The 25,830-nt window shown below is 43.6% G+C and overlaps 1 protein-coding gene and 1 long non-coding RNA gene across 8 annotated transcripts in view; one reads left to right on the top strand and one right to left on the bottom strand.

Annotated features, from left to right (window-relative positions):
* Positions 1–25,830, top strand: part of ct (homeobox protein, cut) — a 137,579-nt gene that overhangs the window by 42,935 nt on the left and 68,814 nt on the right. The gene's annotated exons all lie outside the window — the stretch shown is intronic.
* Positions 1,926–24,434, bottom strand: LOC136998762 (uncharacterized). The gene is made up of 3 exons (XR_010889303.1): positions 24,010–24,434; positions 21,461–21,556; positions 1,926–2,936 (listed from the first exon to the last, which is right to left on the bottom strand). It is a non-coding gene; the product is annotated as an uncharacterized lncRNA (long non-coding RNA).

The raw sequence follows: 25,830 nt of genomic DNA, 5'->3' as shown, positions 1-25,830 counted from the left end.
ACGCATTTTATTGAATATTGGTCGATGAAATAAGTTGCTGATTAAATTTTCTCAATCGTTGACATAAAGTTACTCTGTCGAGTCTAAATCGCAAGACGATATATATATATATTTACAACACGTATAAAAGAGTTCTGAAAATCATTGAGTCTGAACGATTCACAATGTTGCAACGTTGAAGTTAGTTTTTTTACCATCTGCTCACCCTTCGGGACGATCCTGTAACTTTTGTTTACGATTTTCACGCGCAATTGCAGACGAGTGGTTGGTAGTTCATAGATCGATCGTGTATAGCATCGTCAACTACCGAGAAAACGAAAGGATCGCTCGTCAAGCACAGTAGATCGCTTTTGTATGAGAGCGCCGCAAGTGCCGAGTCACGCCTTGACAAACAGGGATGTCAAACAGATGTTTCGTGCCGACCTTTCTTTGGGCCTCTGTGAGAGAGCCTGACAGATACTCCGTCCGTAAACCATGCAGATTGCTCGCCTTTCGGTACTCGAAGCTTGTACGCCGTTCGACGATCATATCTAAGAAAATACGGCAGTGATTCGGAAATCGAATTGTATTTTTTTGGGGAAACTTTACATCTGCACGAAGTCACGCGAGAGTAAAGAACGTAGAAAGAAACCGCATGACAAAGCAATATGACAAATTTGGGTCAGTTTTTTAACATAAAGTTTAACACAAAAAATAATAATAGTGATTATTTTGCTATTAAATATAAAAATGAAATAAAATTACACGATTTTAAAGGATTTCAAGAAATTATTTAAAATTTTAATTAATTACTAAATAAATTATTGGATTTACGAATATTACGCGTCAGCGAATGATTCAAGGAAATAGCGACGCGCAATGTGTACTGTCACTCGCGCTTTTCCCGCTTTGATTTACGCGGTTAACGTTTTCAAAAAGCCGGTAATAACAACGGAGTTAATCGTCAAGCACGGTCGGCAGGCGTTGAATAAAAATCCTAATATTTTCCGCGACGCGAATCTCCGTGTTTTGCGCATAATTCGTCGTCCGTCGATTTAACGGTCGTGCGAAATTCGTCGCGTTGCGGGCCGGCATGCTTCCGGGGGCGGGATTTTCCTCAATTTGCGTCCACGGTGGAAATGTTTCACCGGCGAATAAATCCGGGAACGAAAAACGTCGAAGTTCCGGCAGCGTATGATTGGCTGTCGGCTGGCGGAATTGGACCGTTCGTTTGAGTTTGGTCATTTTGGTTGCTCGGTAAATAGAGATTTGACAGGCGACGTGTCGGGGTCAGCGTTGCACCTGACGCCGTCAGCGGTTTTCGCCCTCTTTCTCTACCGTGCTTTTTCTCCATTTTTTTCTGTTTTCCATTCTCTCTCGTGCTCTGGCCTCTTCATCCTAGATGACTCTCCCATATCCCGATAACTTTCGCTCTTCGTGTGAATATTTACTCGATGGCCGATGATATTTCCTGTAATCCAAACTAGTCATGAACAATTAAGCTAACTGCGTATAAAATAGTGGGCGGAAAAAGTCGGTGCAGAAGTTTTACACGCTGTCACTCATTAGAATTTTACGAAAAAGTATGAACAAAAGTAACAAAAGTGTAAATTAGAATATTTCTTCTCACATAATTCCTGATATAATTTGACCAAAAAAATAACTTGATAATTCTTTCAAAAATAAACTTGAATTATCAAAGATTTCAAATATATACTCGGTTCTTCATGTCTTTAATTTTTACGGTTGAATAATATTGATTTTAACTAACATTTACAAATCTAAGCAAACAATCGATGCATCAAGAGTTCTCAAAGCATAAAGAGCGCTTTGAAACAAGTCCATTTACTGATGTGAGCACTAGACGACACGTGAGATTAATATAAGTCTTCTGCATTCCGTGCACGACCTTTTTCGCGCTCTGCTTTGCTGCCAATGTAATAACCGAAATTACAGCTATCATCCTACGTTTCTGCGCGCCTAATATTATGCCAAATAGGACGATATTAATTATGCTGCTAAACGTTATTTGCCAACGCGGTAAGAGCTATCATTACACATTGCATGGCGTTACTCTGTCGTCAGTGGTGCATTAGGCAACCGGTACGAAATTCGTTTTATTAAGGAAACGTTGCACTTCTTTCTCGAGTGCAGCTGCAGCACGTCCCGCTAATTGCAAAACGCTTATCTCGCAATATCTTCGGTTGCCACGTTTGTGGCTGCGCGAATTCGGGACGGTCTGTAATCTCGCGAAGAAGTGTGCGTATTAGCTATATGTAATGTAATCCGCACCGCTACTTTGCGACATCGTTACACTGTACATTTGTAATATATAATTGTATCTAAAAAATTGCATTTGAATTTCAAGCAAATTTCCATAAAATATTTATGCAATAAATATTCATGCAATAAAGATTAGCTGCATCCAAGATTTATCTTATTTTCTGACACTATATTTTAACTATTTATAATTTTATAAATTATATAAAATAAAATTATAATGTAAAATAATTTTTTAATGTATTTATCAATAATAAAAAGCAGCAAGAATATTTATTTATAAACATATTTATATTTGTTTTTGATAAGATTATGAAAAAAAAAATCATTTAAGAGTTGTCTTGAATCGAACGATACGTCGCGTCGTGATAAGATGAAATAGATTGATGTTTGTTTGAAATCGAAGTCGACCAAATGGCTTTTTCATCTCTCTCACAAGGATCATTTTTCACGAGTCACCTTTAGACAACACCATCATCGTTCCTCCTACCTTTACTAATATTCTCCTTGTCGTAGTCATACGGTCTCTACCGGCGGTGCATGCGAATACAATACTTGAACATGTTTATAGAGAGAAGATCGACTGACATGTTGTTTGATGTTGATTCCGTAGTCTTTAGGTGTCACCATACTCATTAGATAAAGCTCCTAGGGTGCCACCACCCACGCCGGAATACCTGGAAGTGTGCATATAGCGATTGTTAGAATCAATTGATATGAAATTGATTTCATATTTGTCATCCGTAATTTTTAATTCATATATACTTAATGAATATTTTCATTAATTACTAGTAATTATTATATATGAATAATTTCGTTAATTTGACGACAAGAACTCACGACATTTTTCGCAATCGACGTAATTACTGAATATCGTAATAACGTAATATCGTCATTAATATCAATGCAATAACGCAATGTACTAAAATTAGATATTCGAGAGTATTCTAATTTCATTTATTGAAAGATATCATTAAATCTGTGTAAATATAAGTATGATATTGCATTGTAATAATTATATGATAAAAATCAACAATATAATTTGAGAAAAATGTGTTATAAATTTAGACGAACAGTTAACAAAATTGATTGCCGTTCTAATCGTATCAGATTGATTATTAATTTAGTATTTTGTAACTTGTAATGAATCTGATATCTTGTCAATAGCAAAGCAATGAATGATTAGGGATGGATTTCGATTTTTATCGCAGCGGCTTCGAGACTGTGAAGTCGAGATCGAAGGTGTCGAATGCTTTACTAAGGAATACAAATATTTTTAATCATACGCGCCGCGCTTTGGCAGCGTAACGTGTTTTGTCTTTCTCATGGACCATATCGTATCGGGTTGGCTTATCAGCGTCGATACGACTATCGACTCGAATTGTTCGCAGTGTGGCCGCTACCAGTACCGGAAGTGCGGTATCGACGGTATTTGTACGGCCCCCATGCTCTCTCTTTATATATATTACGTGCTTCTATTGCGACTCAATTCCATTCATCAAACGCATAAAATACAATTCACATTTTAATCCTTTGATATTTCCCTTTCATCATACAATTGATTCATGTATGTGCTAAGCGGAAGGAAATTACTATTTGATGTAAAATATTCCCATCTTAACAATGATTTCTGGATCAAAGTCAAAACCCAATTAAAACTCATGAAATTTGAATAAAGATTCAAGAAAAATTTTGAAATTACCTCTATCAATTTGATATATACCACATTATAGCACGCATTGTAAAAGAGTGATTCTTTTCTAATAGCAACAAAGACAAATTAAAATTAATTTTTTTTGGTATTAAAAATTTTTATTAAAAAAATTAATTTTAATTTATCTCATCTTATATCATATAAATTTATATAAAACATAGATACGCACTCAAACAACCACGTGCTAATTTTAACATATTGTTGAAGCAGAACATCGACATTCTATTAATCTTACGCCATGCAATGCGAAACTTAAGAACTTCGCTGCTAATTGAAATCAGACAAACAGGATTCCAAGCACAATCTACCCCTAACGATCGCATTCCTCGACTTCGCATTATGTCGGAAACGAGGACAGCTCCCTCCGTACCGTTCTCGCTCCCCGCAAACTTTTCACGACCATTTTCGATCCTCGTTCCAGCACGAGAGAAGGAACACCGTGCTCATTATCCCCGCCCCCTCCCCTCCTGCTCGCGTACGGTTCACACATCCGCTTCCGGTCGAGGATAATATAATAATCGGTCGACCGGCACAATACGTACGCGCATTATTCGCGACGATAGGTCAGCGCGAAAGTAAGAGGGAAAAAAATAAAAGCGGTAAAAACTACGAAGGAGAGATAGATTCGCGATTAAAGGCCAAGGAGGATGGAGGTCAGAAACCATGGATTATGGCGTGAGACACGGAACGGGAGCTCGTAAGAGCGACAAGGAGAGAAAGACGGCGGACAGAGAGAACGCGACACGGAGCTCGCGTTTACGTGGCAAAGACGGAAGATCGAACGCGAACGTATAAAGACGCCCGGTCGTGTACGTGAGAGCGTATTGCGGTGGGGGCGGACGATGATAAAAAAAAGCACGCGTATTTGTTTAATTATCAACGGTACCGCATTAACTCGTTAATTGAGCGTCAGATGGCGGGTATTGTATCCGGCTGACACGCTTTGTACCAGCGTAATACACGTTGTGCGCGCACGCGCGGTTCGCTGCAGACGGGACTTCCTCCTGCGTGTGTTTTGTGCACGTATATGTGGGAGCGCATATAGAGCCGCTCGTTTCTTCCTTTCTCCCGTCTGACGTCTGCACGTCCGACTAGCGCCGTTCCTTGACGCGGTTTGTTTTTTCGTTCACTCCGTACGCCCTCCTCCTCTTCGCTTTTTCCCCCCTTTCTTATGCAGACGAGCGTCGGTGCGGGCGGACGAACGTGCATATTTGTCACACATGTCCCACGTACGGCGGGTTCGGCAGACAGCGACGTTAATCGTATGCGCGAATAATTAGAACAATGAGTGCGTGCCATTATTCGTGAACAAGGCACGCTTTGAGTGAAGCGTTCTTTCTCCGCTTGCCGCCCTCCGTATCGGTTTCTCTTTTTCTTTCTCTCTTTTTTTTTTTTGTTTTATCGCGTACCACGGTGGCCTCTGCGAAGTACCTCGGGAGATCCCCTTTTGTCGATGCGATTTGCGGTATAAATGCGGAGGAGGGAAGCGTCTGTCTCTTTGGAACGAAATGATCGGATAACTGACCGAACTGTCTCGTACGCTTCGATTCTTTTTGCATTCCTCGGTCTTGCGATTGAGAAAAAATTCCGCACCGACATCCCGTAGCTGTGAATAGAGCTTTTAAATACGTTTGCCGATCGACCAGCTCACGTATCATGTGCGTATACGTGCGTACGTGAGATTAGAATTTATTGATAAGTTGCATCGATGTTTTTATAACACATAATGCCTTTATCAGGTTTTCATAGCGATTGTTTAATTAGTATTTAATGTTTGAATAACTTCTTATTATATCTTATATATTTGTATTGATAATTAATTGGCCACTTTCTTACATCCGTTATTACAATAATGTAATTTATTATGTGATTTAATTACTATTATAATATTTAATTATATTTATAACAGAGGTAATAGTAGAGAGAGAGAGCTGACGCGTACTTTGCATTATGTGTGCGAATTAACATTGCATTATCGTTCTCATTATCAAGTTGTAATAATCGATTGCAATTACTCCAACAATCGTAAGTAATTACCTTTAGAAATAATGGCGATTAAAATGCAAAATTGATTACTGTAGTGTGTTTTCTCAGTCGGAATAATGATTTAAAACGTTAAATAGTATTTAATAATAATAATAAAATATTGCTATTTACTATATAATTACTCTAAAATTATAACAATGTCTACATAAAATAAAATTGTTATTGTGTTGCATTATGTAGTTTAACATTTAAATAGCTATTTGCCGTATCACACAGTTCAGTTGATCGTTATTTTTCGGTTTGCACTGTTCAGCTATCTTGGATCAATAATAATGTAAAACAATAATTATCTTTAATAGTATATACGTCGTCTGTGTTCCGATTATAAATCAACTTATCTTTACTTGATTCTGAACCTTGATTGGTCGTATCGGGCTTGTTTGTCGCTTTAAGCTTTAAGGATGCTTAGAAAGAGGGGTTGCGGTACGACAAAATCAGGAAAGGAGGTGGGATAGAGAATAAGAGTGGGTTGGGGGTGAGGTAAGCATATTGGTATTGAGCGGCGCCAGCTGACGATACTGAATTCAATTTAATGGAACGCCATGACGCGAAATAGGACCTGCACTCGATATTTATTATATGGCGCTGCATTAATTACCGCGGCTCCGTATTCTTTGGGTACTTCTGCCGCCGGTACGGCGTTGGCTTTCCTTTATCTTTCGTTAATAATAGTAATGATAACGAGACTAATAATTGGATCCCGCAGATCATTAGTGGACTTCCACCGTCGACTTAATAAATTAGGTATTCATCGTTCATCCATCGGACTTGAAAGAAACAAGGCTAATTAATTTCGATGCAAAATGTATTTTCGATGTGATTGAGAATCCGTTTCAGCGATAGGTACCTCTATTCTCTCGTATATAAGATATCTAGTCTTATAATTGTCAATAATCAATTTCGTCAAAATGTAAGAACAAAGAAATTCTCGCTAGTAATATTACACTGAAAGGCGTCGATTTGATAATACCAGTTCGGCTTGACTTTTTGTGCGTGCTCGCACAAAATTTCCACGATACGCAAATACCTTTAACGATACACGTATACATCGACGATACTCACCTCGGTTCGGCGAGGTACATCACAAATTAGACGCTCGCGGGTTCGAGTTTAAAATAATTAAAACGTTCCGGGGAAAAGACAAAAGCCGGTTACCTACCCATCAAGCTTCGCGATGATGTAAGGGCAGAGAAAAGGAAGGAAGCGAAAGGGTGAGTCGGGGCGAGGTCGAGGAGAGGTGTGGGACTGGCTCGGGAAGAGGTTTGATAGGCGAGCGAAGAAAAACACAGACTTGATCAAAGTGAAATACGCATTGCCAGCCATGTGGGTAATTATCCTGGACCTTTGCATTAACCCCTTCTTCCTTGCCGTTCGAGCCGCCCCCGCGAGCCAGCCCGGCGTCCACCGCATTCCCTCACACCCCACGGATTTTCCTACCCTCGCACATCGCCGGGGATCCACCTCGGGATTCTGCCATCCCGCGCCTGCATTCCTCTTATCCACCGTGCTAACTTGGATTCGTTTTCAGTGTACTTTCAGCGGCGTATCAAGCTCGTTCCAGGCGCACGCATACGAGCCCAGGTGATTACGATTAATTCTATCCACCGCTGGAATTATAATGAAACCTTAAAACGAAGTCCGATGATACAGGCGCGGTTGGAATATTTCTCCGGGGTAATTCTCGAATAACCAGAATGGAGAATATTCTTCTGAAGATCTGAACGTTCGCGGATCACGTATTTGGCGGCGTGTATCTTTGCTATCAGTCGTGAAATAATATAAAATTGGTGTGCCGTTAATCGAGTGAAAATTAGAAGTAATGTTATAAATATTGCACCGATCGATTTATCGACTCGATATTATTCAATTTGTGATTGCGTAATTCCTTCCAATGGATTTTTTTATTATTTAGATTCATCAATGCGTCTTTCTTAAGCGTTTTCCATGCGTATTTTTAAACGACTGTTTATAAACGCGTAATATCTGGAAAACTGCTTCTTTTTTATCCGAGTGTATCCTCGCAGTGAGCCGCATGCTCTCTGCACTATCTTCGTAATTCCGGCGGTACGTTAAAAGCGTCGTCATCAATTGCCATGAAATAACCGCGCGCGCGTGCACACGCATACATCGCGGCGATCCAACGCGACGTGAAGAAGAAGGCAACGGAAGCGCGAGAGTCGAGAGATAGGAACCGCGAATGAGAAAAATAATTTAATTAATCTGATTGAGAATGTTAATGCCTGCCTCGCAAAATAATATCTAAATGAATTAATACCCGTCGTCGGCACGGTGAAAAGGGGTTGCCCAAAGGAAGGGCGGCAGGGGCGGGGCGGGGAACAGAGGAAAAACGGGCTGCTGAGAGTAGAGGAGGGGGAGAGCTGAGGTAGCAGGAGGAGGGAAAGAGTGAAGGATCGACTCCAGCTGGATGCAGGATGAACAGACACAGAACTCACTTGGCACGGCAAAGTGGAGCGGGCGGGAAAGAGAGAGGGAGAGAGAGGGAGAGAACGAAGGAGAGAGAGAGGCGCTAATTAGCTAAGTAAAGCCGGCGCATTATCGCTTACTTTCAACCCTCTCCGGCTACCCCACTCCTCTCCATCCACAACGAAAATGGCAAGTTTCTCTTCGCCCCGTACGTAACTTCGCCCGTATAGAATATCGCGTTGCAATTCGAATTTTCACCTCCTCCTCCTCCTCCTCCTCCTCCCGCCCTGCCATCAGATCATCCGCCGCGCGTTCTTTCTCTCTGTCCCACTCTGGGATGGTGCACCATCCCCCGACCTAGCTTTACTTCCAGCTAAATTTCCCTCTTTTGACTTTTCTCCTCTGCGTCGAGTTTTTCCCCGATTCAAAACTGCGATCAGCTCGAAAGATCAGACAGATAGTTTTATGACGCCTCTGTTGAATACACGTTATGTCTGCGGCGCGTGTTGTAGCTCGATGGACTGAGATATCGCGCGGGCAAAGATTTGCATTTCTCTTCCGCGATGATCCGGCATGCACGTGTCCGCATTGGTCGCGTCATATGAAGACTGAATGGGCGGCGACGTTCGGCGATAATTAAAACTCTGTTTCGTTTAGATGAATATTGTTACGAAAGTTTCGTGTCATGAGAAAAAAAAAATGATATAAGCTTGCTTTGATGTAAACGAGCCTGTCAGTTTGGTAATACTATAAGAATTGCGGAATCGGAAAATAAACGATTATAAAATTATAAAGTGCTAAATTAACACTTTGACTGAAAGATCTATTTTTAGTTACGGCACTTGTAGGAAATCTCTCCGGAGTTGTTGAAATATTCCGATGAAAATATCGGATCAAATATATTTCCATATATACGATAGGATACAGGCAGGATAGGAGATAAAAGCAGAACCGTGTGCGCAAAAAAATAGCGAATGCCTAGAATGACAAGTACCTACCGGTCGTCGAATATTCGCCCTTTTTACTTCTCATCAATCGGAAAAATGAAACGCAGCCGCGAATGTAATAATTTCATTCCGCGTTCCGATCGCGCGAGAGCGCACGGTGTAATTAACTCTCACTCAAATAACATTTAACATTTTTGTTCGCCAGAGTATCCGGTAATAATCTTACTTTTATATGCATTACGTTATGATTATACAGCATCGCAGGCTAAATGATCATAACCGTGATACGAGTGGGGGAGGAAAGGCGAAGGGAGGGGGGGGGGTATAGGAGGCGCTTTTCGAGGAATGAGTTTCTAATGATTGATAAAGATAATTAACCGGGTTCTCTGCCGTCCCTTCCCTCCTCCCCCTCCCACCTGTCCTCCTCTCTCGCTTGGCCATACAGCTTGGCAATCCTTTGATTCGAACCCCGGAGTTTCGCTCTTCAGCCCTATTACCACCCTCGTCGTCAGCGGCGTCCACAGCTTTGAAATCCCGACGGTAGGAACGATTTTCAGCCTCCTTTTCTGTTCCTTACAGCTTTACAGCCGTCTCTATATCGGCGCCTTCATCGCCCGCGTCGTTTCTTTCGCGACGCGAAAATTCAAGTTACGCCGCGTCTCAGGAGCCGCTCGATAGCCGGCCTTCGAAGCCTGTTATGGCTTGATCGTTGCCTGGAAATTGTGATAGCGTGCCAGTTCATCGATCATTTCTATTTGTTTTTTTTTTTTAAATTAGATCGCAAGCCGATAAGTTTTGTAACGTCACAGCGATCGGGTGGTAGAACGGGACTACGCGAGCCGCGTAGTTCCGTGAAAGTTTCGCTGACAATTATCTCGTAATTGTAGCGAATGACCGCGATTAAATGGAAAGCCGCGCGCCGCGCTGAGACTCCGCAGATTCCTTTTCCCCGATCGCGAGACCTTGTTTTGTCGTGCGTGAAAATCTTCTTCTCTTCGGTACAGGCGAGTATTGCGGCGGGCAACCGCGATGCGTATTTCCGATTACCGAGACAGATTAACGCGAAAATGAAATCAAAGCTATTCCACGCTACAACGAGTCCCAATGGAGGGCGAAGCTCTCGTCGAGAGTATTTTATCTCGGCACAGCTACGCATCCGGTACGTCGCGACGCATAACTGCGGCGAGGGAGTAGCCCGGAAAAAAAAACTCTCTCTCCCAGGAGACGGGCTGATTACCGAACAAGATCGTTCTCTGGTAACCCTTTGCCGTGTATCGCTACCGTCCCTTTCCGCGCTCCCCCTTCCTTTTTCCTTGCCCTCTCGATATCCACGAGCGTCGAAACAAAAAGCCGCGGTGAAGTTGTTTGCTACTCCCTTAACCCTTTTTATTCATACGCCGTCTCTGCCTACGCACCGGCCGCAATGAGCGGGCAATAATTTAAAACATTGATAAAATCGATAGAAGATCCCGCGTTCTTTGCCGACAACCCCGTTTTTCTCGATAAGTCAACCCTCGATGTCTGATACCGCGCCGGTTGCGTGACACGCGTGAGTTCAGTGCGATGTCCGTTCGATACATTCACGCACAATGTTCACTTTTTACGCTTGCGATTATGGCTTCTCGGAAACGGCAGAGAATAATTGAACCGTTCATTTTCCACGGAATATTTAATGGATCTTTTTTCATCATTTAGACCTAGTATTCTAATGAAATTAATGTACTGCAAATGTGTAAGTAAATATGAATGCGTTGAACGTAACAGTATTAATAAGTAGACCGGTCATATGATTAATTGATTCGGTCGACAGATACATAGTCCGTGCAAAATTTACACTTTTATTCGAGATGGTCTCACGATGTTAACGTACCTTAATAGTTCATAGCACTTCCATGGCAGACACGAAAAACTTATTTATAAATGTCTGTTACTAATGAATGAGATCGACGACTTTTGTTCGTCGATTGCAAGAAATTTCGCTTAACTTGATATAAATTAGGAATGCTATTAATTTATTTATATTCACGAATATTTCGCTTGTTCATTCAATGTGTATCGTATTACACACGTCGATGATCGATACATTAGTTCCACTTAATATTTCATTACTGGTGATAAGAAATACTGTGAATTTCCTCTCGCTATCAATGTTTCGGCAGTGCGAGTAAAATACAAATACATTTTGCAACATAAGGCAACTCGGAACTGATTTAATGCGTAGAAACGTTACGGTGAGATAAGCTGTCGTGTAAAATGAAATCAGCGAAGTGTATCATCAAGAATAGATATTGTAATTCTCCCGTATCTCAGCAATGGTAACGTTTCGTTATCGAAATGATTATAAATCGCACGCTGACGTCTTTAGTTCGCATTCGCGTCAAATACGAGAAACAGAAAAAGAGAATTTGTTTTGTCAATATCATTCGGAGACGGTTTTATCTTGACCGGTGATAAATCAGTGTCGCAAACGAGTCATCGAACATAGTTAACAGTGATTTGCAAATATTTTTCTCGTGGAATATTATTCGTGGAAATAAATAGGAAAAAAAAATTGCAAGATAAATTTAGTTATCTCTAATGATGATTAAAAAATCAATGTACACGTAAACTTATCTATCGACATATCTGAACGTATAATGTTACGACATAATTTTATCACAAACACATACAATACACACAACAGTAGAATTGATTCGCCACGCAATGTGGCCACCTCGGTAACGCAAGATTGAATTGGGAAATTACACGGCGCTGTAACTAGCGATTTCGCGACATCGCGGTGCGGGCAATCGCCTTGTAATTTATCCGGCGTGCGTAATAACGAGCGAATGAACGAAATTTCCTTCAGCAAGGCGCCCGGCGGGCCGAGTGATTTCAATCGTAACATTTCCAATCGTAATCTTCGCCGCCGCGCTGCTCTAAGCTCTTCGGGAGAATTCAATGCGGAGAAATTAAGGGAATTGAATTAACCGCGACGGGAGTTTTCATTATCGGGAAAATTGGCAATTTTCCACTGTTAGGTGCGTAACGCCCATTCTTACGCAGCCGACTCGGTAATCGTCGCGGAAACTCCTACGGGGAGTTCCCGATCTCTCCGGTTAATTAGTATTATCCGTACGAATGAATTTTAATGTGATCTGTTATGGCGAGCGGCGCATAGATGCCGGCCGCGGCGTGACGATCGAATTAATTCGCTTTCGAGCCGTTTTCTCTTTCGTGAGATAAAAACAGCCCAACGGGGACAGCACACAATGTTAATAAAATCGCTGACGATCCTATTAAAATATTTCCATCGGCTTCTATACCGCGGCGCAATCGCGAAGCTCGATGCGTTTTATTATGTATTATCTATGCGCGGAAATCCGATCATTTTGCACGCGCGGTGACGCGTTAAATTATTTATGCACTTTTAAGACGCGATACGCGGTTCTTGTTCTATTAACTCACGTGCACCTATAATTGCCCTTGTCGATAAATCTATATAATGAATTTAATAATGAAGTTTGCAATGCGATTAATGGTTCTATTGAAACGAGTGAAATGCGTAGTTTTTTTCTTACGAGCTTTAAAGACCGCCGGTCGGCAATTAATTTTTATTATCTGCCACTGGAGTTCTGGCTAATTGCGAGACAATTCGAATCGCGCTGAATCCTCCGGTCGATCAAGCAGCACATATGTCGAGTTCGCTTGTCAGCGTTAGTCATCGCTATAATTAGGCCTATTTGCGACGTTATATATGATTCGTTCCAGGAATCGGCTTTCCGATAGATTTCACGATGCCGCGGCATCATCGAGAAGAAATCGAGCACTGACTAATTCCGTAGCGCTCAAGTTCTCGAATCGAGAATCGTCGACGGTCGATGAGTCACGCGGCAGCTCGTCTTTCATTTCTGGTCGAAACCACGAATTCGACGAAGCTTTGATCTTCGGCACAAACGCTCCCAAAGAATACAAATCAAACACAAAACGCTTTAGACAGAATGTTTTTGTAACGTCCGTTGCGAAGCAAACCACATTATTTAAGAACAAAAGTTTTAAGAACGAAAAGATTTTTTGGAAGATATTAATAACTTTTAACGCATCATTGAACGGGTCTTTGATTATATAGTAAATTAGATTTACGCACAATCAGTGGCGACTGATGCGACTGTCGTTGTAACGACTGCGTGATTTATCGTTCGCGAATAGGATGAGCGATTCCGCGTCCGAGGAAGACCAGGAATGAATTTCCAATCGGGTATTTCCGTACGACGTTTCAATCACGCTCGTCAGATTGACAAACACCTAGCCGGATAGATAGACGCCGCACTGTTTCGGGAATTGAATTTCGGTTAAGGGTCAACGACGTTTCTAAATTCGCTAGACACCTCATCATCAGAGGCGCGCAACGTCAAAATAATATAAAATGATAGCCATTTGTGCTTTATGATTATTCGACGCAACGACTCTTTGAGAATCGAGGCAAAATTTTCACTTATACGTCTTATTTCGTGATTGAAATTGTTATGTATCGGTTATTGCCTCATATTTCTCTCGATCCATAAATTCGACGCATTTATCGACGTCGTCAAGACGTACACATCAGCGTGATTTCTCGACTCGCTCGTCGACTCCCTTGAATCGCGGCGATGGAGGCAGGCGCGCACCGCCCGCGTTCCTACTTATGAATCACCTGTACTCGTCGGCACAAATCTGTCAGCGTATATTGGCATGCACTCGCGCGCCTGTAGTTTGACGTACCAGTCAAGAGCAAGCACGACTTCCATCCACCGGTATCGCAGGCACCATCAGCCGGCGCCCCAACGTGTACATACCTGTACATGTATACGTAGAACACAGCCGCGCGTACGTATATCTGGCGCAAGTTCTGATTAGACGTAGAATTAATGATTCGAAAATCAATACAGAGAGGGCCGTCCTCCCGAGAGTATTAAGACACTGTGGGGGATGCCATCCGAAGACAGAGCGCGATAGAGAGATGGGGATGAAAGGAGGCTTGCGAGCGCGGGCAGAAGGGGTTGGAGGTGTTGGATGGGTGCTAGCAGGAGCGCGGTGTGGCCGGGAGGGGGAGGACTCGATAGAGCGAAGGTTGGGGTTATGGTGGTGGTGACGGTGGTAGTATATCCGATAGACGAGTCGGAGGATGGGAAGGAGGGAGTGAGCAGGGGGAAAGGGGGGGGGTGTGGACGGGTTAGGTGGAAGAGGGTGCGCGAGCTCTCCTCGTTCCAGGATCTACTATTTTGTCACCAAACCCTTCCTCGCCCTTTGATAACTAATTAGTGTTTTACCTCCTTCTCTCTTTACCCTTTCCACGCTTAGCTGGGGGCCTCTTTTATCGTCCCAATCAGGGGACGTTCTGGGAGGAACCCCTTTTCATGCAAGAGGCGCATCGACGTTTCCAAGCCTCCCGAAAAGATGAGAATCAAAGGATTTCCAGGACGAAGCGTCAAAAGTGCGGAGGCGGAAGGGGAGTGGGAGGGGGGAGGGAGAAGCGAGACTGAGATAGGTAACGAGCGGACGAGATGAGGGGGGGGGGAGTTGACGGAGGGAGAGAAGACGTTTATTAACCTGTTAAGACTCGATTTATTTTTCTTTATTTCTCCTGGGGTATTATGAAGTTTGATTACGCAGTAACGGTGTGATTACTCTTCACGTTTTAATTCCGCCAAAGCTCAATTATAGGCATCGGCGTATGACGCTGTTAGACTTTAAATACATTTAATTGAGAAAGTTAGTTACCCTCTCGCAATGCTACATTCTTATTAGTACATGTAACGTCTATAATTATTACTGCGGATTGCATAGCAACGTCTTATTAGAGAGAAGAGACATTGGAACAGCATTATGGAAAATGTGAAACTACTCTGAGAAATTTTAAAAAACCTGCCGCCACTTAATCATCCTTGACATTACTTCTCACGCGTTAACTTTGATTCGAGCTTCGCTCGCGATGTACGCGGTGTTTTTTTTTTTTTTTTTTTTTGCGAAAGAGGAGAAGTTAGCGGGTTAGCCGATCGACCGCACGTGTAGCCAGGAAAACACTCGAGGCTCGTGCCGTACAGAAACGAATTTCACTCCGGACAATGGAGGATTCGATATACGGCGCGGCGGAATCAGCAAAGGGACGATGAATGCAGGGCCGCGGGGGCAAGAGAGGATGGGGAAAGGGAAAGAGGAAGAGCGGAGGGGGTGGGACGATTGTTGAAATTTGCATGAATCGATCACGATTGTTTGGCCGCGGAATGAGCACGCCACCACAGGAGAAATAATTCGCAATCCGTGTGCAGGCCGAGCAATCGAGTTACCGTTTGCCATTTCGATTCTGCTCGGTCCAACGGACGACAATGGCCCTCCGCCAAAAGCGAATCATCTTTGTGATCTGTCCTGAGCCGACTGATCATAGTGCCAGTCGTTCAGATGCTCGTGCTGGTTTTTGCACTGCATTCTATTTTTAAAAATTTTTTCCCGTTTGTTGAACGAACCGCTTCGATCTCTGAGATTTCGCGTTATTACTCTCGATTTGAAAGCTTAATTCCACGCTCGATAAATTTTACAAACCAAAACTAATCAACTGACATTACGTGTAAATAAGCCGTGAATTTACGAGCATTTATTTTGCAAAATTAAGGTATATAATAATATGAAACTTTTTCCCTTGCCTTTATGTCTTGCTTTTTCAATTGCACATCGATTGACGCGTGAATAGCGACAAACGCAAAATAATACTTGGATATTATCGTCGGACCGTACATTCGTCATCATTGCGATATATTTATAAATTCCGCTGGTTATTACAATCTATAATTATCAATACCGGTAATTTCGCGCGCATATTGTCAGAGTCGTTCCACTCGCGAGCATGCGAAGCTCGCGGCGAATAAAAAACACGCGTAAAATACTATCGCAAGTATGGCAGCGCACGCTCGACGGACCGATTGCGCGCAATTAAAAAGTTGATTAACGCAGACTCGCGGTTCACGAACGATAGTCTGTTCGGTTTGCGTCGATCGGAGTCGATGCCTCGTAATTTGATACGCGAGTAAAACGCACACGTGCTGATAGTACAAACGCCCACGTGTGTGCGGATATACTTCCGCGCGCGGGAGACAGTAGGTTACTTTTAGTGCGCGAGGGTCGGTACCTGAGTGAGCACAATACGGGCTATATTTTTATGGGACCGCCGTGGGGGTCTAATGGCACCCCGCGGGTGGAGAGACAGGAAGGTAAAAATAAAAAAAAAGAAGCGCGAGCGTATCGTACGAGAGGAAAAATGAGAAAGAGAGAAAGAGAGGCGCGGGTGGAAAAAAGGAAGAAGAGGGATTTGGTATAGACGTCATTGTTTCCGTTCGGCACCCTTCTCACTCCTCTTTTCGCCGCGCTCGCCCCCGTGCCGAAAGTTCCCCCGCGGCCCCTCCACCTCGCTTCGGCGTGCCGCCCCGGCCGAAAACTACCCCTTACAACGGGGTGCCTGCCATTCAAGCTACTTTTTCATCTCTCCTCTGTTTCTCTTCCCGCGTTCTTCCACACATAGATTACAATATTACCACCTACCCCTCTTTCAGGCTTGCCGCCCACCCCTTCTTCTGCCGCATCTCTCCCTTTTTTTCGCAGCGGCCGCCGCGGCGGTACGCGCGTCCTCTGTTATATACGTGCACTTCTGATCATAACATAAATTTTAATGATGGCCGTGATGAAAATATAAGAACGCCCCGATATTTATGGCGTCTGTCCTGGCTACCGTCTGCATCCTTCTCGCGTATATGTGGACGCGTCAATTCCCTTCCGTCGCGGACAATTTTCTGATGGCGAATTCTCGTTCTATAGTATTGTACAAACTGCAGCGATATGTAGCTAATACTGTAGCAACATTGTAGCGAATGATATGCAAAGAATTAAAAAAAATATCCACAATTTTACAATGCGATGTTATCTCATGTCATATTTTTCTAAAATGTGTGAATAACTTTATCATTTTTTTAATTGAATTTACAAAATAACTGGAAAATATTATCGGAATTTATTAATATAGAATCTTAAACTCTTTGTACGCTTAAATAATCAGCAATGTTAACGAGCGCGAGACCAAGTTTTTTTTGTTCTGGAAACCAAGTTTGGTTCGGCAACCGATAAAAGGAAAACGTCACCGGGACTGCGCGCGCTTTTTGCTCCTCTTGCGTTGGCAGAGGAAATCAACGCCGACGCGACTCGAAAACAGCGCTGGAAAGAAAGATCCCCCTCGTGAATCGCTTCGTGTTTTCTGCCGCTCCTCTCCTTGGCAGATGATCACCAATCTTTTTTTCCGCTGCCATCATGATTTATTAGTGCAGCGCGCGTGAGAAGATATCCGGTCCTGTTTCGTCGCCGTTGCCGCGCTTATGCATTCTGAAGACACCGATATAACTCGCTACAATGTTGCGAGTGGAGACACGAGAAGCGTGTTCGGATACTATATTACACCCGGACGTTTACATTGCTCGTTAAATTGAATCTAGTACAGGAAATTCCATTGCCGAGGATAAAGAAGTTTTTGTAGGATTTAATCGCAAAGGAAACACGCTAGGCAAATTTTGTTAAGAACCGATAATGCAACGACCTAAATTTTCTCTCGCCATCCGATCGTTTTTTCGCGTATGACGCGTTTATTTTGAAATTATAACGTGGATAAGGTTTTATATATAGTCAAATAAACATCCGCAAATAAACGCATCTTACGCAAATTTATTCCGTCTCGCAACTTGACTTATGTCACTTTGGTAATACATGACTCATATCTGTGCACAGCATTGCACAACAGCACTATGCAGATACGTTGAATTAGAATTCAATAGCAACTGCAAATGCATTAGCAATACGGATGTAGATTGTAGTGGATATAATGACATTATCGATCTTGGCTCGAGGCGTAGATTATTATGTGGATATCGCTGTATTTTCGGAAGTCGCCGAGCTCTCTGATTCGAGGCATCGGCGACGTCAACGCGGATCCAAAACAAGAACCCGTGATTGGACGCTTCGGGCATATCGTGAAGTGGTAGGGAAGAAAGCCCAAGGATCAGGGGAAGGCTAGGAACTTGAAAGAGTGCTCGTGTCTAATGATGTTTAAGAAAGGGCTTTAATTTTTCATTAGGACAACGGGGAAACATCAAAGGCGTTTCTTATTTTTTAACCAATGCCTCGAGGCTAGTTTCCGCCCGTGCAGCCGCCGGTATATTAACCATTCCCGACTTCCGTTCGAAACTCTTTAACCGAACGACGTATTGACATTTCTTAAATATTGCCGTTCCGATGCGTCCATATCGGGAGGCAGCCTCTTCTGTTTGTCCCCGGGAAGCTGTCTTTCTCCCTCCGCCCGTCTCTCTCTCTCTCCGCGTAACGGATTGCACCGTCTCGTCGTCAAAAGTGTACATGTGGGAACCTGCTCGTTGAGCCACATGGAAGATCATCCTTAGCTATTAAAGGCGCATATGCGTATACTCAAAGCAAAGAGCATGACAAACGGTCGACGACCCTTGGAAAAATGTCTCTCTTAGGACAATGTGAGCGCACATTTATTGTTCTACAATATAATGGTGCCTTGCAGATGAAACCTTTCGTATATATCTCTCTTCTCTCTCTTTCTCTCTCTCATTGATAAATAAAATCTATCTGTTATACGTTCGTATAATATTTACGTCTAATTTTGTCCAGATTTATATTTGCGTTATTTAATTCTTTTATTGCCCGCTTTTAACACTCGAGAAATATTTATCTACGCACACTTTGCGTTAATACAAGTAACGTGTATATAAGATTTATTTTATTAACTTCAATTACGCGTGAAATATTAAACGTGAAACGTGAAACGTCATCACCTTTGCGTGATATCTCCCGTTTAAAGTCGAGTGTAGCGAGAAAGCGTAGCGACATGGTCAGCGATAGCGACCACACACGCTCCTCATTTCTGATGCTCAAGCGCAAGCATAAATGCACGATAGTCAACGAGAATGACTCTGACTGAAGATAGGGGAAGGCGCTCGCAAGAAGTTCTCTGGCTTTCTCCTCCGCGACTTCGTGTATGTCTCCCGCGTTGCCAGCCGCATATTGCAGTATGTACCGGGGCTTAGAGCCGATCGATATCTTAATAATAAATACAAGAGGGGTTCACTCTGATGGCTGGTTGGTGTGAGATTGAAGAGGGGGACTGTGGGGAGGTGATTGGGGGAGGGGGGGGGGGGGAAATGACGCCACGTTGTATCGGTGGCGCGGAGGACTCGCGCTAGATAGAGCGAACGAGCGCGGGAGGATGGAGCGAGAGGGACAAAGCGGGCACGACAGGCAGGAACGGGGAGAAAGCGGGAGAGATCAAGGGAGGATGAGGAGAGGGGGTGAGAGAGAGGGAGAGATCATTCGCACCTCGAGGTGTAATGAGAAAATTTGAAATATCGCGGGCGTCTCCCGCTCTTCTGTTCCGCTATCCCTCTTCGTCTCTCTTTCTCTCTCTCTCTCTCTCTCTCTTACTCTCACTCGACTCCCCTTCCCCTAAAAAAAAATATAACAACGCCGGTAGTCATAAACGGCTGATCCGCGTATCCCCCATCCCCTCATCGCCGCCACCCTCGCGACTCTTTCTCCGCCACCCTGTGGGAGATTATAAAGGCGCCTTGATATAAGGCACTCTCCTCTCTCCTACTCTTTCTTTGTTTGTTTGCCCCGTTTCCTCCCTGTCGCCCCGCAATGCCGCCGACCGGGCGAGGGGTTTTCGTGGACAACCGCGATTACACACCCGTCGCCGCGACGCCACCGCGGCGCGCGATCGACCAGCGACCTATCGATCGACCGTAACTTTAACTCGCCCGAACATCTGTCATAAAAATATCGGTGTAGTTTTAATGAACAGCTTCGGATACGGTCAGCACACAGCCGAAATATGGGTCACGACGTTTGATCGGTGGCTTGGCAAACGGCGGCATAAACCTCAATGAGAGCGCGCGTGATCTCGCTCGGCGCTGCAGCGGCGGTTGTAAGTCAAAAGCGACATTACGCTTCTTTATGTCCGCATAAATTTACCCCGCCTACCGTGATATTACTTCGGGCCTTTCACGGTTACTCGTTTGTCATTGTTTGTCACGAAAAGACGGTATCGGAAAATTGATGGAATGCATTGTTAGTTATTATGCATACATTTTAAATATAGCTAAAGGAAAATTGCCATTTTATGGCAAAGAGAATGATGTATTTTTACGAATGGATGGAACACACTGAGGACAAATACCATGCAAGGTACGATTATACGAAAAACGTGAACGCGCCATACTTCATAGAATATCGCCCGAGTGTTCTTTCTTTATTGAAATAATACATATATTGATTTGGCAATAGCATAATGTCGCGGGTCTGTTCGCTCGAAACGGCTCTTATTCCCCGCGAATCCGACCGACGTCTTACGACGCGATCCCGTCGTCTGCGATGGTTTATTGCGCTCATTATTCCGCGCGTTCATTATTCGTCTATCGGGATTTACATTGCACGTGGGTGATCGCCCGCGCGTAAATGTACGGCGGTGTGATTCCGCTCTCGTCGGAATTTCCCGTGCCACTTATATTAGTCAACTGGCGAGAAACAAGCAGAAGGAAAAGAAGAGCGGTGTCGATACGGGCGGACAGATAAAAATAGATGCGAGAACGCGGGCGATGGCGCGTGGCTGTGATCTATTCGGGATTCTGCGTTCGGCGCACAAAGAATGTTCGACGTTCGACGGGGCAAATACCAGCCGTGTCCTATGTCGATCTGCACGCGAGTGTCCCGTTGTGAAAACATTAGTTTCACTCGCAATCTTAGACGATCCACGATTTACATAAAGATTATCTATAGAGATAAGTCTTATAAGGTTTAATTTTAAATCTCCGTCGCTTTTGCTGTTGAACCTTGGGACGTTATAATGATTCGAGGTAAATCGGACTTGCCATGACGGTCGAATCGACTGAGAGAGCTGCTTTTTGCCACTTTCAATCTTCCTTGCGCGACGGCTGAGAGGGAAAGGTAAAAAGGGAAAAAAGAGGACGAGAGTCGAAAAATCTTATTCTAAAGTTACCTGAAATTGACTGCGAAGAGATTAATATTCCACCGATCAATCTCTGAGATGTACAGATGCTGTTCATCCGCCAGCGATTATTTTTATAATTCGGGCCTGTCAACAACATAGTGTTATCATTTTAGTAATATTCTATTCTTGCTTAAAATTATAAAAATGTATGTGAATTGAAAATATTTACAAAATAAAAGAAAAACTTAGGAAATTAATACAACAGTAATACATACTCCTGTATAGAAAAAATTTAAATTACTGCATCTGTGCGTATAAAACAGATGTTCACCATAGATTGCGCTCTCGAATGATCACAGCCGAGTAACAAGTAAAAACCGCCCAATCAAGCACATTTGCAGTCGGTTATTATAGAATACGATAGCGCGTCGAAAATCGATTCTTTCGACTCTCGTCCCCGGATAGAAGCGGCGATCGCACAAAGTGCGTGACCGTGTACAGGCGCAGAAGGTAATCCCGCAGTTAGATTTCTTGCCCGCGCGCGATGCAGGAAGCCGAGATTCCCTTACGTCCGTATGTCGAATCGCTGAGTACCGATCGATCGGCTGGGCACCGTGGAAGTCGGATAACCGTCAATTTGCAAAAGGGGTGTAAGACGAGCGTCGAGGCCGAGACGAAACGCCTCGACTCGACGGCGATCGACCCGATCGAAATGCCAGCACACATCGCGATGCCCACCTTCCCTCTTCAGGGTCGAAAGGCGGCTGGTGTAATCGATGCTGTCGGACGATCGAATCGAAACGGCGGCTGCTGCCAGTAGCATCTCGTAATGATAGGCGAAGGCGACGGACGCCCGATCGCCGGAACGGACGTGCGCCCGTAACGAAGTAATTCGATCGTGTCACGAAATCCGCTTCGAGTATTTTGTTACGCCTGCCATTCCTTTCGCGAATCTTTTAAGTCGGCACAGCTGCTGCAATTTCGATGTATTTTCTCGCTGATGCAACAAACAATACACGATGAATAAGGCAAGTTTGCTTTGTCCTGACATCATCAAATTATTAACGCCAGCGTAATTTTAGACGTACATGATTCTCAGCTAAAAGTTCACATATATGTTAAATCGATCCGATTAATGAAATCGATGTGATATTACAATTCGCCATAATGGAAATTCGTAGTATTATTGGACGCTTAACGACCGCTTGTATTCTACCAACGGGATAGCGACGTTACAAATCGATCGAAGCACTTTAATCGGCGATCGACACTGTGTCCGATGCGAAAAGTGTAGAGCGGATGGCGGCAGGGGCGGACGAGGATGTTATTCAAAAGCGATAAAATTGTCGTAGTGCATGTAATGACAAACACATGCGTTCTCACCCCGATCCCTGCCCCTCCGGGGTGACGGTCATACAGGCCGCCCTATCGGGCCGGATCTATATAACGCGGCATATGTTTAGGTCATTAATTAACATCTGGAACCAATTAAAGTAATTACGAATTCGACGATAAAATATTGCTGCACGCGGAGCCTACTAGAAGCGTTCACGCGGCGACGAGCGATTCGGAGTCTACGGCACTACACACGCAACAAAACCGAACCACGTCAGTTTTTGCTAGACATCCGTCATGCTGAAGGCGATCGATTGTTCTACGAAACTATAACGGGGATACTTATATTGCCGCTATAGGACAATGTAAAGTTTCCTCGCTAACATTACGCAGCCGGTCTATTATTCTCAATATCGCGATCTCGTTGCTAATGGTATCATTACTATTCGTTTCGAGAAATTTGGTATCTCGGCAACAATTGCTCACTTCACTCTAATGTGGAACAAATCATATTTTCAATCAATGCCAAATATATCAAGAAAAAGAATGTATCTCCTCGCAATTTAATTTATTCATATTTTTACATTAGAAGATGTCAAAACGTTAACACCGCATCCATAATGCGATTCTTATGTCATAAGATTTTTTTGCAAAAAAAACGCGTCTCTTGCTTCCGGCGATTCAAAAAAAAAAAAGTACAGGAAATATAAATTAGCCATACAACGTAATGTAGTTTAATTACAAAATAAGAATGTGCGCTTATCGCCATCCGTGCTTATTTGCAACCGTGAATATTTAGCGCAATAATAACGAGATGCATCAACGCGATAAGCGATTTGACGCTATAAATCATCGTCGGCAGAATCTTTTTCGCTTAAATCGCGCGTTACGACCACTCGCGCTCGATCGTTCGGGACGTTCGAAGAAAACCATTATTCTCCAACGACTTCCGCTGTTAATATAACGATCGCGGCCGTTCTGCGCGGGAGAAGGATCGTTATCGGCGATCTTCTCTCGATTCTCTCTCTATCGGACCGCGAGTCCTCGGAATTTCCCCCGCCGCGACATTGTTTCCTGATGTGCGTCCACGTGACAAATATGCAGGATGCTACCAGACGGTCGGCTATCGATACGCATCCGCCATTCGAACAGCTGTATATTACGGCTCGCTCTCGGATATGTATTTATGCTTCCCGTATCATTTCGCAATTATCGATAACATCGTCAAGGCTTTTTGCAGGAAACAATGGGTCATTACTTGCCTGCTGTAGCCTGATGTCTCTGTTTCTCCTTCTCTCTCTCCTTGTGTCTCCGACTTCGTCTACTTGCTCCGCGCTCGTCCTCACCTCTCCCGACTGCTCGCCGATCGCGACGCCATATGTGTGTCTCACGAGACGTCACACATTGATAAATCGATATACGCCGATGCCGCGCATATCGCTCGGATATTCGTGTTTACATAAGCCGCGAAAAGAATCCAATGAGCAAAAAAGAGCCGCGCGCGACGAGCTATCATTGGATTCCGCTTATATCACCCGTTAACGTTTCATGCAATTCACGTCAAATTTTTAATCGAATAATATTAGTTCTATTCACAGTAGCTGCATTTTTCTTCGAAGCTAATATTATCTTACATTAACTTAACTACTACTTAAGTAAGAGTTCGACTTTGGTTAACATTATGGTCAATTTATTTTTTTTACGCGACTATAAGTAATATAAGATAAAGAGATAGAAAAAGCAAACTGTAGTTAATCGAGATTATTATCGTGAAATTATCGCTCAATTGATGATCACGAAAGTAAGTCCAGTTTCCTTTCCGATGCCGCGCGCCGGTATAGAAGCGGTATAACCTGTTTGATTCGAGCAATCGATCCCGAATCCCTTCCTGGGTGCCGTCTATCGGATTGCCGCGGACGCGGATGAAACGGAAGGCGGGGAAAAGTGAGGAGAAGCAAAAGAGTCGCGGAGAGGACAGGAATTATAAGTGGCGGGGGTGACTATCCGGCGTGTATAGGCGATAGGCCGGTACGAGGACTGCACTTTGAATATAAAGGCTACTATAATTAATATTCGAGGCCGGAGCAGGGCGGCCAACAATATTTATTAGATACTTTACGGAGAAAATTTAAAAAGGTAATCCCCTCTGTGCTTATCCGTCGACGATGCCTTCGTTATTTTCGTATCAACGCGGGACTCTCTCTTTACCTGCCGATGAACTTTGATTTAAAAATGGCTGTTCATATCGTGCGTCTCCGCGCTTAAGACAGTCGTTTGTGCTCCACGGTTGCTGGAGGTAACATCGCGGTAGACGTGTTAATTAACGAGCGCTTTGCCTGCCGATCCAGCAAAGGCAGACGACGCAGTCGCCGAAAGTATTTCGTCGTTAATGGTCTCCGCGCGAGAGCTGCGCCTTCGCCGCGCTCGCGAGTGCGGTGCTTTTACGCGCCGATATGCATGAGCGGCTTCGAGCAGAAACGCACGCTACGACATGTGAGGCCTAATTATCATGACTGACGTATTACAGCGGCAACGATGTTTGCACTACGTATATTAACTAATAGTTAAACCCGCAAGGATATTGATAATGATATATAATAATTCTAATTGCAATCGTAATTGCAATTGGCCACGTGATGTACAATATATGATACGCATAGTGAAGAGAAAAATAGTTCTCGATCGCGTATACAGCGCATATGAATGTATATTTCTAACGCGGACCGTGCTACACAGGTGGTTCGATGTATATATATCATATATATATATGAACTTCCTCGTGCAGCTTTATAAATTCCGGTAATATTAAAGAATCATGTTGCAGTGCGACGGTATTATAATGTTCGCGATCTAAGAAACTGCGACGCCAACTCGCTATTTCCTGCGCTGAGAATATCAAAGCAGTCTCGCGCAGCTCGACGGGCTGTCGTTTCTATTTTTACCGGCTTTTCGTAGCCGCGAAATTAGGTGCAGCCGGCGAGAATTGATTGATTTCGCGTCACACGGCTCTGCGACTACGTTAATTTAACGATCGGGACCGCCGTGAAAAATTCGCAAAGACTGAGCGCAATCGTCTGTGTCGT

This window comes from Linepithema humile, chromosome 3, assembly GCF_040581485.1.
Source record: "Linepithema humile isolate Giens D197 chromosome 3, Lhum_UNIL_v1.0, whole genome shotgun sequence".
NCBI classification, from domain to species: Eukaryota; Metazoa; Arthropoda; class Insecta; order Hymenoptera; family Formicidae; genus Linepithema; species Linepithema humile.
Note: the sequence above shows the minus strand (reverse complement) of the source record. Positions and strands in the feature narration are given on the sequence as shown.